General features: G+C 49.1%; 1 long non-coding RNA gene across 2 annotated transcripts in view; it reads right to left on the bottom strand.

The window, feature by feature from the left end:
* The window catches only part of LOC308059932, a 398,174-nt gene that overhangs the window by 14,267 nt on the left and 369,601 nt on the right, over positions 1-14,306 (bottom strand). The window lies entirely within an intron of this gene.

Raw genomic sequence — 14,306 nt, 5'->3', positions numbered from 1 at the left:
TGTTTTGTTTTCTTCAAGGAGCTCAAACTCTAAATGACAAATGCCATTGTGAAACGTAATGTGAAAAATTAATTCTGAAAATACAAACCAATGTAATTTTTGGAACCTGTCCAGCATTTTCATCTGCAAAAGCAATTGAATCCATCCTGATTCTGAATTCAATGAAGAGTTTCCATTCCTAAGGCCTGGTTTGGGGAGAGGCTTTTTGTAAGGGAATTGCAAATTGCTGTCTGCTGCATCTACCATGCATGCCCCGCTTAAGAACTCAACACAAAAGCTCCTGAAATTGGGAAAGATCTTAGTCAAACCACCACAAAGGAAGGTCTTATGGTGTCCATAAGTTACATGTGCAATCCCCACCGGTGATTTAGGTCCACCTACATCATCCCTTACTACGCTCCAACTTAACCACCTATTTTAGGATGGGAGAAATCCTCTCTCTGGAGGTGCTGATCTCTGTTGAGCCAGGTATCCCAGTAGCTGTCTATATGGCAGGCTAGCCCAGCTCTTCAGATGCCCTGAACCATCTGGATATGCAGTGGCTCCATACGGGAAATCCAACTGCCATTGCACTAGACCCAAGACGCTGCCATGCTGCAGCGGGTCAAGGCATTTCTTAATGGCTCGGCTAATCCACTGGTACCCACCGCATGAAGGACCTGCCTGCTTCCTTCCACAGCCCCAAAGAGTAAATTAAAGGATACGATGAAACATATTACATTTGCAGCTGGCTCAAAGGGAACATAGCAGCATTAGGCAGCCCTGGTGCTCATTAAACGCCTCTGACTAGAAGGATGTAATGAACCGGTTTTATTACAATAGTAATTTCTTCCTATCACATTTGGTGGTTATATATTCATGGGGGATGCGGGGAAGGGAGGAAGATCAGTACAGACTGGTGCATTAAGATATATTGCAGGCAGAAAAGATGATACCAGAGCATGTGGCTGACAGATAGGAGAGAGGCGAAGCAGAGAGCAGAGTATCCCCAAGTCCATTCTAATGCCATCAAACTGACCTTCCAAAAAAAAAAAAAAAAAGAACAATAAAAAGGGGACCCTCTGTTCTTGGCTTCTGAAGCATCAGCAGCTCCAAAGTTGGTTTAATGACCAGTGATCGTTAGGAGCCTGCCAGAGCTGCAGCTGCTCTATCATATACCTTGGCCGACCCAGGCTAACTGGGGATGTTGCCTTGTGTCCATGGCGTGGGGTGTCCATGTACGACAGAAAGCTCCAGGCAGCTGCTGGGACCTCATGGGCAGAGGTGGTAGGTGGTACCTGGGGCCGCGCTTGTGGCACAGGCACTGCGGCATGGCCCGGCGAGACGCGCAGGAGGGGCAGCTGAGAAGATACAGCCTGAGAAGGAGCCTGGCGGTCTCCCCAAAGTTTCAGTGCTGGACTTCTCCGTCTTTCAGTCTCATTGTAACTAAGGTAGTTTTCTAAATTTGTACAAAAAGATAATCCATGATTAATAGCCATTTTAATAAATGGCTAATCAATTTATATGGGTTGCTATAGAGTCCAATAAATCAAACCCAGGTTGATTATAACCATGGCTTATAGCCATCTTATAATACCTTCCACTGATGTGCTTATAATAATCTGTAACATCCGCTACTGCTGTCGGTAACTCATTTAAAACACAAGTTAGTATTTTTTTTAACCTGCTAAAAGCACAGAGTGAGTAAATATTCCCCTATACTTGTAAGTCATGTGACCTTTCATGGTTGCAAATTTGGGGCCAAATCAATGTCCATCAGAGGCAAGGAAGGACTCCCATGGCTTGAAAAAGAAGCTGGAAGAGTGATACAATTACAAGAAAGGTAAGACTGAGCTGGACTTGAGTCCTGTGTTGTCTGAGAAGCCAGAAGAGAATGCTGGGGGGGGGGAAGGGCAGCTAGATCCCCCTCCGCCTGTCCGTCCATTGTCTCGCAGCAATGCCAGGGTCTGCAGAAGGCTGAAGTTCTTGGGTCTCATGTTCAATAGCCACGGGTGGATTTATCCCGATGAACACCCCTTGCCCCTCCTTTTGCAGACTCGCAGAGTGGTTGACGCTGGAAGGGACCTCCGGGGGCCACCTGGTGCCACCCCCCAGCTCAAGCAGGGCCACCTCGTGCTGGGTGATTGGAGGGTCACCCTTTAAACTATTTTGCCTCTGACCCTGCAGCCATACATTCCACCATGTAATCACAGAGCATGTGAAAACCACAATTAAGTTAACTGTTCTGTGATTAGACACATACGAATATATGGAAAGTGTCTTTCTGAAAAAGCCAAACTTTGGCTGCAAAGCACCGGGAGGGGTTCAGGTGGCATTTAGCAGCCTGGATGTCCCAGCTGGCAGCCAGCTGCCTCCCAGCAGGACACCCTTGCTATTCTGGGGCTGTGTCCTGCCAGCCATCGAGGACAGCTATTGCCCAAAGGACAAACAAACAGGAGTTTAGCACTTGAACTGATCCCTTAGAGAACCTAGGGCAGAATTTCTGCTGTTTTCCAGCATCTCTGTTTTCAAAGCCACCACGACAACAGAGAATAATGATAAATTAAAAAAGCAGAGCAAACGGTGAGCCTGGATGGTTAAAAAACCACAGATGGTAGGTTTTGCTTTTTTCATATTCCAACTTTTTTTTCTTTCTGACTTGATTCACACAACTCTTTGGAAGAAGCCCCATTTGCTTAATATAAACTGAAACCTGTAGCTGCCTGGAAAAAAGAACTGTGGTGATTTCTGAAAAACTAAAGCCTATAAAAGCTGACACACAGCCCCTCACACTCTGTAAAAACCATCTCTTGGCGGATTTATTAGTCTTAGGCAACAGCAGTTGGTCTGAAAAGAAAATGTATTTAACCTTTCTTTTTAATTGTCGCACTGTTAACCTGTCAGTTCTACACGGGGCTGTTAATAATTCTGCTTTAAACATCTCAAAAGGAACTTTCATGTTTAAATATTAAACATTAAAACTTGGGTATAGTTAGAAAAGAATTGATGCAGCACTTTCAGCAGTCACGTGGCTCGATCCAGTCCGTTGGAGTGCCTGGGAATTGTCACGCTGAATTAAACACAGGGTAAGCTGCAAATGCTGATCCCAGGGTCAAAACTATGGGGCTTTAGCCAGGGTTTGGCCTTGGAAAGGACAGAGTTAGACCTCTGGAGTGGGTCCTTATCTTCACCTTAAGGTAGGATGCACATTGATGAGGAGAATGAATTAATTTGGTTCAGCTAACTACATTTTAACTAGCTGCTGCAAAACAGAAGCGCACGCAAAGCAACTGAGTTTTAAAGGAGGTTTTAGCTTGGAATCAATTCCAAGCATCTGTGCAGACATGTGTCCTGCATTAAAAGCCATATTGTTTTTGCTTTCACTGGAACTTGAAGCCTAATGCACCCTTTTTTTTTTTTTTTTTTTTTTTTTGGCAAATATACTTTGAGATCTACCTTAACTCATCCCGATTTTTTTCCACATCTGTCAGCCCACAGGTAACTCCAACATGGGCAGGAGGGGACGGGAACGCTCTCACCCTCTTTGGTTTGCTGATGGAGCAGCCCTATGGGATTCCACCAAACCTCACCAAGATTGCCACCAGCCATGGGGACAGGCACACAGCACTGCTGCCCTGCAACACCCCAGCAGCACCCTAGAACATGCCAGGGAATGGGAATTTGAACATAAATCCCACCACAGGCTGCAAATGGCAGCGGGAGAGGGCAGTTAGGCTCCTGCTGGGTCACTGCCTGGGCTGGTGGTGCCCAGGGCTTCCCGCTCGCTGACACTTAGGGCTGTGGCTTTCTAGATCTCCTTGTGGACAGTGCCCTCTCCAAAGGAGAGGTTAAGTATTAACTCAGCTGGAGAGATGGAGCGTGTAACTTGGGCACCCAGGTAGGAAAATGGGGTTATGGATCCTTAAACCAAAGGGTATCATGTGTCATTTGTTGACTTTTTTTTTTTTTTTCTTTTGCAGGCAAGGATTGAAAGGTTGGCTAGCTTGCCCAAGGTCATGATGAACTTTGTTGGAAAGGTCAAAGAATTGAAAAGCTTGGGGCGAATCCCTCAGCACAGGTTGGTCCACCTCTGCCCCTCTCCTCTCTGACAAGAGCTGGCAGGAACTAAAGCCTCATCCCTGACATCTCTGCTGCATAGCTCAGGCCTGGCTATAACAGTAAAATGATGTCTCTCCTGGCAACAATCCTGTACCCTTAAAACCAAAGATATTTTCCAGGATCAAGAAACTCACTGGGACTTTCACAAGGGCAGGGTCGGAGCTGTTACACTGCTAGAGAAGAGCATAGCAGAACATACAGCTGTGTGGGGAAGCCAGATCAGTAACAGCACTGCTGAACTACAGCAGAAGCATGACACACCGGTGTAGCCTTAATTAACAAGCATTTCCACCCCGATATACTGTGAGCCAGGTACAACAGACAGTTGACCACACGGTGTGCCTGCACTGCAAAGGGTTGCAGTGGTGTGTTGCAAATGCTGCCTTCCCCTTCCTGCAGCTGCCTGCAGCGATTTGAGGAGCACATCCAGTGCACCTCCCTGCTCTGAGTCCCACCGCACCGCCGCTGGCACTCACACACTTCTCTCATTCCCCAGCCTTGCATAAGATTTCCCTGCTTGCTGTAACCTGTCTCTGAGCATTGCATCGCTTGCCACCAGAGAGATGGGCATTCCCGGGCCACAGCAGAGTTGTGTGGCACCCGGGGCCACTGGAGCTCCTGCTCTGGTTTGGGCTTTGCTGGTGCAAGCAGGGAGTGGAAGGCTCCAGTAACCGGCAGTTTTTGTTGGCAGAGGCCACGCTAAGGCAGCCGTGTACCCCTGCGCTACTAACGCCTGCTTGGCACGGCTCCTGCCATCCTCTATCTAGAGACTTTCTCCTCCAGCAGAAAGATGTCCCAGACTGGTTCACACACTTGGCAGCTCTCTCTCCCCTTTTCAGTACAGGTACCTGTGAAGCCCACGCCAGCTGTGTGACGGCACAGCCTTGGTGGCCCTTCCACGCTTCCCTTGGCAGCCTCAGCAGGCTCTGCTTTACCCCTACCGAACCCCCAGACAAACTGTGTGAGTCTGGCCAGGACACCATGGGCTATTCAGATGGGTCAGAAAAGCAGAAGGGCGATAACCACATCCATATCACGTCTTGGCCCTTTTGGTCACGATGCTCGCAGCAACCTGGGATGCCACGGGGCAAATTCAGTGGTGCTGTCTAAGGCAGCAGCATTCAAAGCCTCTCAGGTTTGCTAAGACTCCCTGGGCACTTCTTACACCCTGCCTGCTGATGCATAAAGCGAGCTAAATAAGTGTAATTTATGCACCGAAGAAAAGGTGCAAGTTAAAGTAACTCCCAGCTTAAAATAGCCTCTGAAATGGGGAGAGAGGCAGTAAGGGGAATATTAACTTTATGCCACACAGAGCACCATCTCTGAATTTGGCCCTGGGCCTCAAAGCTTTTAAAAATAAAGAGTAAATCTACTTTGGAGGAGGTTGTACGTGGCTCTGTGCACCTCTCCAGGACTTTGGTGGAGAGTCCTAGGCCCAAGCGAGGTTCCGATGCTGAACAGCCTGATTTTCCACTGCTGGTTCCTCCCCTGCCTGTTTACACCTCTGCAAAGCAGAGATAAACCAAGGCCATTCCACTCAGCAACCGCTGTACAGGGCTGCACATGCCGAGCGATGGAGCAACAGACCCTTCGCATCTCAGCTGTTAAGCACATCCTGGGTAACTGTCTTTTCCTCACTTTGATGCTCCCTTTATGCACAGGACAAGTTGTTTGCCAACCAGGTGGCTCCCACTGCATCGGGAACATGTGGATTTATTGCTATCAATACTTTGCAGTGACCTGAATATTTCCAAAACTTGTGTCATCCTGCCCAGTGCACACTTAGCACTTAATTGTCACTAAAGGCACTGCCACTATTGATTGTCTGTGACCTGTCTGCAACCTGCACCAGTCAATAACTCTGTGACGAAGGCTGGTATGGGAAGTGCCATCGCCAACCTTAGGCTGATAACATTATGCGCCTCTGACATGTGAATCAACCCTAGGGTAAGTGAGCTGATTTAGAATATAATTAATAAATATCCTTGGGTTTGAAGAGGGAATGCTGTCAAAGGCTTTCTAAAAATAGTGGGTAATTTGCTTTGTATTAGGCTTATTATTGCCTATGATGGTTTCTTAGAAGTTTTGAAACCACAGCTTCCTCCTTGGGTGCATCTCTGCACTCCAGAGCTGTGCTCTCAAGGCACTAGCACTGCCTCCCCCAGCTGCAAGTGCCCGGCAGAAAGAAGTTACCTTCAGCACCAGGCAACGCCCGGCTCCATATGGGATGAAAACAAAACTCCTTAAATACAGGCAGTGTTATCCCCTGGTGTTTGGGGCACTTGTTTGGTTGGAGACAGCTCTGAAGGGTCCTGACCAGGAATACAGATGCTGGGAGGATTTGCTGACCCTGTTACTGATTGCTGTGAGTTGGCTGCACTGCCTTCCACCATGAACCACTCAACTCCAGAACTTTTTCTGCTAAGCAGCTTCTGTTTGGAAAAAAACCTCTGTATTCTGCCTGGAGTGTTTGTGCCAAGAAACAAATCTTATCTCCTGTGCACAAAAGGACTTTCACTAAAGGAGCAGCACTGCCCCGTTCCTCTGGCTCTTGCATCTCCTGGAGAAGGCTGGTCCTCAATGTCCCTTAGAGATGCTGTGTGGCTACTGATGTTATATGGTTCTTTCAAGCAGATGCCCTGAAGAGGCCTTTATATAAGGCATTACTATTAATTATCCAAGGCCATCATCTGGCAGGACCAGTCTGTGATGCCTATTTACTGATGCAATAAAGGGAAGAGGGGACAACATCCCCTTCCACCACCATGGCCATCCCACTCCCTGCTGTACCCGTGTTCAGCCCCGTGTGGTGGTTACAGCTGCCCTTGAGTTAACACCCTGTTCTCATCTGGTTCCTGGTATCATCTTGTTGGCACCCTCTCACAAGCTAAAGGCACTGGCAGAGCTGATGTTCCCTGGGTGGGTTTCAGTTGTCCCCCCACCCCGCTCAGCGGGCAAGTGCCACTCAGTGGACATGGCTCAGTCTGATTCGCAAGCTGTGGGCCGCAGATAGCAATCACTCCCCCATGGCCAGAGCAGGGATGCTACGAGGATGCTGCCAGGCAGCCACATGAATTTTTTTATAGCCCCACACAAAGACCAACTCCTACTCTAAGCCTTCACAGGGAAGCTGCTTTTCTTCTTTTTCAGATTCATTGTCATCTTATTCAGAAGGATGTGCAGAGCAAGAAGGGACCTTGTAATCTTTTGCTGCAGAAAAACAGCGTGAGGAGGACCTTCAGCAAGGATCTCAAAACAGTACGCTCAGACCTGGGGAAAAATCCCACTGGGAAGTTTTCAGCCAGGTCCAGACTCCATCGACCATCCCCTGTGTGTTCACCCTCCGTATTGTAAGTTGGCTCTAAAGGACCCTTCAAATGGCCTGAGCCCTTCAGTAATCCACGGACAGTATCTGAAAGGCTTAAAATACATCAGCAATCACACACCACTAGATCCTAATGCAACAGAGCGAAATCTGTTGAAGAGGCCTGATGGAGCCTCTTGTGATGGTCTAAGAGTGGGCGAGCTCAGCCTGCTCCTGACCAATTAATGCCACTCTTCCACTGAAACCTCAGGGCCCACCCCAGCCCTCTGCACCAGATCTAATCACATCTGTTTGATTTTATATCACAGGATACAAAGGCTGAAGTGATGGGTACAGACTGCAGCAGCCTCTGACAGCGCTGGTCGCACCAGCATCGCTGGCTGGTTTATAGCAACGGTGAGTTTTGGAGGAGAAGCCCCCATCTGTAAATTAGCATGGACCTTCTGGAGGTCCCAGGCTGGGCAGACATCTCCAGCTTGGCTCTAAATGTGAAAGTAATTGTCACAGCACCCTCAAAACTCAGCAGCTGCAGCAAGGCTTTTACCACCCCATCCCAGTTAGCTTCCATAAGCAGCTCCCACACCTTGCCCCGGCACAGCCACCGGTCCCCCACAAGGTTTCACAAGCTCATCTACTGCCCAGGCTGTTTCTCCACCCTCTCTGCGCCAGCCCACCCTGCTTCTTGCCTCTGCTGCGCCCAGATTCTCCCTTCTCCAGGCTCCTCTTCCAGCCGGCCTCTCCTCACCCAGGCCCCTTTCTTCTCCCGGGGCCTCTCCATGTCCCCCCCGCACCTGGGGCGCTCCCTCTGCTCCCTCCGCTTCTTCCAGGTCTCTCTCCACCCAGTGCTCCTCTGCCATCCCCTCAGAGCTATTTAACTACTTAGCAGGAACCAGCCACAGCTGCACCTCATCCACACCAGCCCCCCCACCGCCCCTGAAGCCAGCCCACCGCTGTACGTTATCAATGTTCATTAACCTGCCCTCATTCCTCTATAATTCCTCTGCAAGTAATGATGTCCTCTCCTTTCCCCACCTGAAGCCACTCTGCTGTCTCCTGCTCTGTGATCAAACTCCTACTGCCTTTCACAGGATTTCATAGATGAGGTGTTTCTTCCGCAGGCTCTTGCATTAAAGTTCATATGTATCTTTAAGCACATGTGGAGGAAAGCCTTGAGCACTGCAATTCACCCAAATCATCATGACTCCTTTTATTTTTACATTAAATGTTTTCTTTATGAAAGAAATAAAAGAACTATAACAATCACAATGAAATAAGAAAGTGAATGCCTAGAGGTAACTACAATATAAAATCATATTCATCATATCATAATATTTTACATTTGCTCGTTGGTTTATGTGGATTAAAACCCACTCGACGCACAACCTAACAACAGCAAGAAAAGCTGCAGAGGAGGAAGGGGAAAAGTGACGCAGCCCTGGGACCTGGGACAGCAAGAAGTGACCTGTGGCTAGTGAGCGAGCCAGAATGGCATCCGATGGTGGTTCAGCGTTTTGCATCAAAGAAACAGCCCCGCATGCCCTTGCCCTGCCCCGCAGCCATGGTCACTCATGCAGCCATGCCCACTCGGCCTCAAAACCAGCTGGCTCAGCGTGAGCACCGCGGCCACGACAGCAGAGCGTGAGCTGGAGGCAGAGGCGCCCCTTCCCACAGAGCCTGCTCCTGCTCCCACCCTGGCACAATCCTCCTCTGAGGCTGGTGGTCCCCAGGACCCGGCCAGCTGTTAAATTAACGGACAGAAAGTGGAACAAATAATGTGGGGAAGCAGGGCATTCTTCAAGTCCTGAAAGACTTCGGACCAAGATGAAATGCCTTCCTGGAAGCTGGATGAGGCAGCAGTGGAGAGCCTGGATTGCATTAACTCGCCTCTTATAGAGGGGCTGGCCCAGATGCTCCAGTGGCCTGAACATCTCTGGGTGAAGGAGCATTTGCAGTGAAAAATGGTGTTTGCCATCTTCCACGCAGCTCCTAAGGTGTCTTCTCCCAAATGAACTGCTAAAATACTAACTTCTGCATGGGAAAGCATGTAAGCTTGCTTACAAAGCAAGTTTGTAAGCAACACGGGTGGTTTGTTCCTTTTTTTATTTTGGAAAGGAAGGGAATAAATAAAGCAGATCTTGCTCCTCAGTGTCCTGAGCTGGCCAGGGCCCAGGGAGGCAGGATTGGGTGTTTGGAAGATGGTGCAGTCACATTGAGTTCAAGAAAGCAAGTTAACACCGACTGCAGGTTGCTTGTCTTCTCCTGCATAAACCCCAACATGACATTTACTACCCTTCTTACAATGCTTTTAAATATATTTCCAGATGCTTCCAAAGAACACTTTAAATTATCCATATCCCATTTTTCACACGTGGCATCGAGGCAGTGCACTATTTTTATTTTCTGCAGGGCAAGTCAGACCAGTGCTTTGTGGGTTTTGTTTGTCTGAAATGAGTCTATGTGGCAAAAAATCTGCTGCATGTTGATGCCATTGTGCAAGTTCTATAGCTAGAGCTTTTGCCATGACAGTTTGTAAACACGGCGTTAGCGTTAATGAGTCATTAGAGCCTTCCTGCTGTGCAAGCACCTATATAAAACTGCAACATGAGCTGCAACTTGGAACGGGTTAAATGATCTTCCAGTCCCCCCTAGTGAGGTCTCAGCAGAACTGAACACCCACATCTGAACTTGCAGCACGTGGTAGGCTCTTCCCAGTCCCACAAACTCACACTTGTCAGAGAGAATGACATTTTCTTTTTTCCCTTTTCCTCTTTTTCCTCTCCTTGCCTGACCTCACCTCTCCTTCTCTCTGAAGTAATTAACACAAGACACTCCCAGCCACAACACAGTGCCACGCTGGCCTGTGTCTTACCGATCTTTTGGCACAGGGGCTGGTGTTCTTGTTTTCTGTTTGCAGCAGTTGAGGACGAGGCGCTGGTCCTGGAGCCTTTCTAGGTACTAGTTACCAGGATGATTGCAGCAGGCAGGGCAGTCTTTGCCTGGGAGCGGGGACAGGGGCAGGCAGCAAGGGACTGAGCAGGGTCCCGTCACACGTGCAGGACGAGGGTCGCCTGGGCATCCTGTGCCCGCAGGACCCCTCTGTCACAGCACCCCACCCGCTGCCTCCTCCCGAGCCAGCTGCAGCGGCTGCAGCTCACCAGGGGCAGCTCGGTAGCAGGTTTAACCTCTTTCCACATCCCCTGCTCTCCGTCTGAGACTCGGCAAGCCCTGAGACTCCTAAGGAAGCCGCAAAGCCCCCTCTTCCATCATTCTTGCATCACTAAATTAAGATATCTCCACCTGTTTGTTTTGTTTAGCTCCACATTAGTCTACAAAATGAGACCAATATTTCACCAAGACCTCATACTTCTGATCAAATTACTGCAGACTAGGACCTCCTATAGCTGTCCTGCTCAACACTTATTGCTCAGAGCATTGGTTGCAGCGACTCTTCACTGAAGGCATATTTAGCACAGCTCTGCTTCTTTTTTATCACAAAACTATGAAGATAAGGTTTCATTACCTGCACGTTCAAAATGCAATGAAACATTTACCTAAAACAACCAGGATGCTCGGAGGGAACGGTGCTGACAAAAAGCAGAAATGAGCTCTGCTCGGTTTGCTGCCTCCTCTAACTCACCAGCACCTGGCAGCAGAGAGCCCGCTCCCTTCCACTTTCTTAGGAGAATTAATACAGCAATTACAGCATTCTAAGGACAGATAGAAAATGACACGTTGTGAAAGAAAAGGGGGTATTTGATTTGCTGTGTGGTCCTAGCTCTGTGCTCCAGACCACTGAAAGCATTTCCATCAGTGTCCCTCTGTGGATATGCTGATGGGGATCCCTTTCTCAGAGGATTTATGTTTCTTCCCTGCCCTACAAACTTGCAGCAGGGTTTTGTGAAGTTATTTTAAATATGGTAATTGCTGCTGGTGCTCCCCACCCTGTGAAAACAAGTGTGCTTAAGCTGCTGAGCCTCCCAGGTCACATCTGTATCTCAGTCAGAGATGGAGACAGTCAGAGAATACGGTTTTCCATCCCTGCCACCCTGGCATCGCCTGGCTGATGGCTTTGCCCTGACTTCCAGCTGCTCTTGTCTCCCTGCCTAGCTCTGACCCTGTGGGGCAATTTGGGAAAAACCAACACAGCATCTCTGCGCAGGTTTGCAGTGTTCAAAGTCAGGGTGACTTAGCAGAAGGGCTCAGGATCCTCGTTCAGGGCAAAGCAGGGAACATCAGATTTTATTTGTGCCCTGTCCACCTCGTGCCTGACAGAGAACTTGCAGCACTGAGCTTTGTGGCTATTTCTTGGTTTGCGAGGCCATAAGCATTGCTTTACACAGAGCCTCCCCTTGTCTTTAGGTCCCTGGAGGATTATTTTTTTTCTTGCATTTTCTACCTAATGCATCATGTAAGGCCCCGGCTGGACTGCCAAGTGCACGTACCGCTTAAAAAAAACCCCCACACAGAGTAATCCTGATTCCCATATTGGAGTTGGGGGTAGGGGAAAAACTTGCTCTTCCTGGCTTCAGTCTGCTTTTTTTCAATCAGATGAACTCCGTGCCCACACTCTTTTTGAAACAAATTGAACAAGACAGATGTACATGCGATCTACTTACTCTTCTCTGAGACACTCTCCGGGAGCAGCCAGCCCGTCACTGGCCGATTGCATTGCAGGCCAGATTGCTGCTCTGCAAAGTCAACACCCCTGACAGCATAATGGATTTCATTCCTTTATCTTCGTAGATGCAGCCCGTATTTTATCGCCCCTTTCCTGCTCCACGGGAGCTCTAAGTGGGTCAGGGATCGGTAGTCCACTGGGCATTTTAATCAAACAGTGATTTGCCTGCCTGCCGCGTGTGTGTCAGCGTGTGGGCACAGGCATGGGAGGAGAGCAACAGAGAGCAAATAAAGGAGACAAAATGATACGTGGTAATTAAGTTATTCTTCATCTTTGAGATTGCTGCAGAGGACAAGATTGGTACAATGCGCCCGAGGTGCTTCTCTCTTCAATCCTCTCCATCTCAATGCCAGTGACATGGGAGATGAATATGCAGCATTTCCTAGTTGTGCTACTAAAACGCCCATTAAATGCCAGCAGGGAAAAACGATACATAAATACTAGAATCCTGCTACCCTTTGTGCCTGAGAGAGGGAGAAAGAGCATCTCTCCTCCATGTGGAGAGCAAGCTCCTTTTGTCTGGGGAAGGGGCTGATGAGGTCTGGTGATGGGCAGAGCTCCCATGCCTGCCTGGCACCCGCCGTGCAGTGCCAAAAGGCAAGGAGGTGCCAGTCTGATTTTGTCTCTGCAAACCTGGTATCTCACTCACTGTATGTCCAAACCCCATTTTCCAACGAGGAGATGTTGTAAAGGCTTTACTTTTATGTCCAACGCTCTCCTGCCGCTGCCCCGTTGCAAGAGCAGCAGCATTACAGGCGCCTCGACAGCCTGAGCTTAAGAGGCCCTTAGCTGCTGTGCAGCAGACTAGTGCCCTCTGACGCACATTTCTCCATTTACGCCACTGCCCAAGGCTCCCTGGGATGGGATGGGATCATCTGGGACGTCGTGGTACCCCAAGCGGGACAGGCACAGCAAACGTGTCCTGCCGTGGCCACCGAGGAGGTCCTGGCCCTTGGATGCAGTACTGCCACAGCACTGCTCCGGTGCCAGAATCCCAGGGGAGATTCAGGGAAAAGAAAAAAAAAACAACCAAACAAAAAACCTTTGTGGCTTCTCAAGGCTTTGAAGTGGGTCCTGGACAAGTGGCTCTCACTTGGAGAACAAGAGAGAGATCCTCTTGCAGGGTCAGCCAGCGGTGGGAGGCAATCTCTCTCTGGGAGTCACCCAGCAACACTGCTCTTCCAGGCATTTTCTTTGGAGATAGAGTCTTGGCTGTCCCCCCCTTCGCCCCCCTCCTTATAATCCTATTGAGGCCATCTGCAAAATGCAGATGGCAGGAGCTTGTCTCCAACACCAGCGCCAGGGCTGACTATCTCCAGCCTCACATCTTGCAGGCAACACCAGTTGCCAGCAGACACTCATTTCCATCCGCAGTAATCTTGGCAATATCTAAATAAAGAGAGCTGCTGGTGAGAGCTCCAGAGGAAGCCATCAGAGAGCAGATAAGCAGGGACTCTGTTGCCGATGCGTAATGCCAGGTTTCAAGCAACGGGGTGGGAGGGAGATTAGGATCATTGTGTTATCTACTGTTATCTAATTCAAGAAAATAACCATGTGCATGGCACATATTATCAAATGCACAGAACTCCTCTGAAAATTATATTAAGCGAGGAACTTCACAGTTCCAGCTGCCACTTCATCTTTAATTCACTTCCCCACCCCCACGCGCTCCTGGATTGCTGAAATCTCGGAGCAGTGGGTGGCCGGGCTGCCGTATGTGCTCCATAAAGCTAGGTGACTTACAGGGGGAATATAAGAGCCTTTAATTCTCCAGTACTATGTTGGGTTTTTTTTCTCTGTTTAAACAATGTTATTTTAACATCTTTTTGCTTTGTTTTGTTGGGTTTTTTGTTGTTGTTGTTGTCGTTTTTTTTCACGTTGCCCACAGAAGGGAGGGAGGCCAGGCATGGCTGTGTGATGTGGGTTTTGGAACGCACTGGCGTTACTGGTCTTGTGCTGGGGATGGGCATGGAGTGGGTGCTCTGCAGCACAGGGAGACAGTCCTGGCTCTGGCACATTTATCACTCCAAGAACAGGGGAGAAAAATGGACCGTGGGAGTAGAGACAAAGTGACTTGCTCATGGTCATGCAGGGGGTGGGTGACAGCGGCAGGGAGGGAACCCAGGCGTGCTGGCTTCCAGCACCCAGTTGCTGCACTCCACCATCTCGCCTCCCTGTCTGATGCACAGCATGTGCCGATTTTAA

The sequence above is a fragment of the Falco punctatus genome (assembly GCF_963210335.1).
Source record: "Falco punctatus genome assembly, chromosome: 3".
Classification (NCBI taxonomy): Eukaryota; Metazoa; Chordata; class Aves; order Falconiformes; family Falconidae; genus Falco; species Falco punctatus.
Note: the sequence above shows the minus strand (reverse complement) of the source record. Positions and strands in the feature narration are given on the sequence as shown.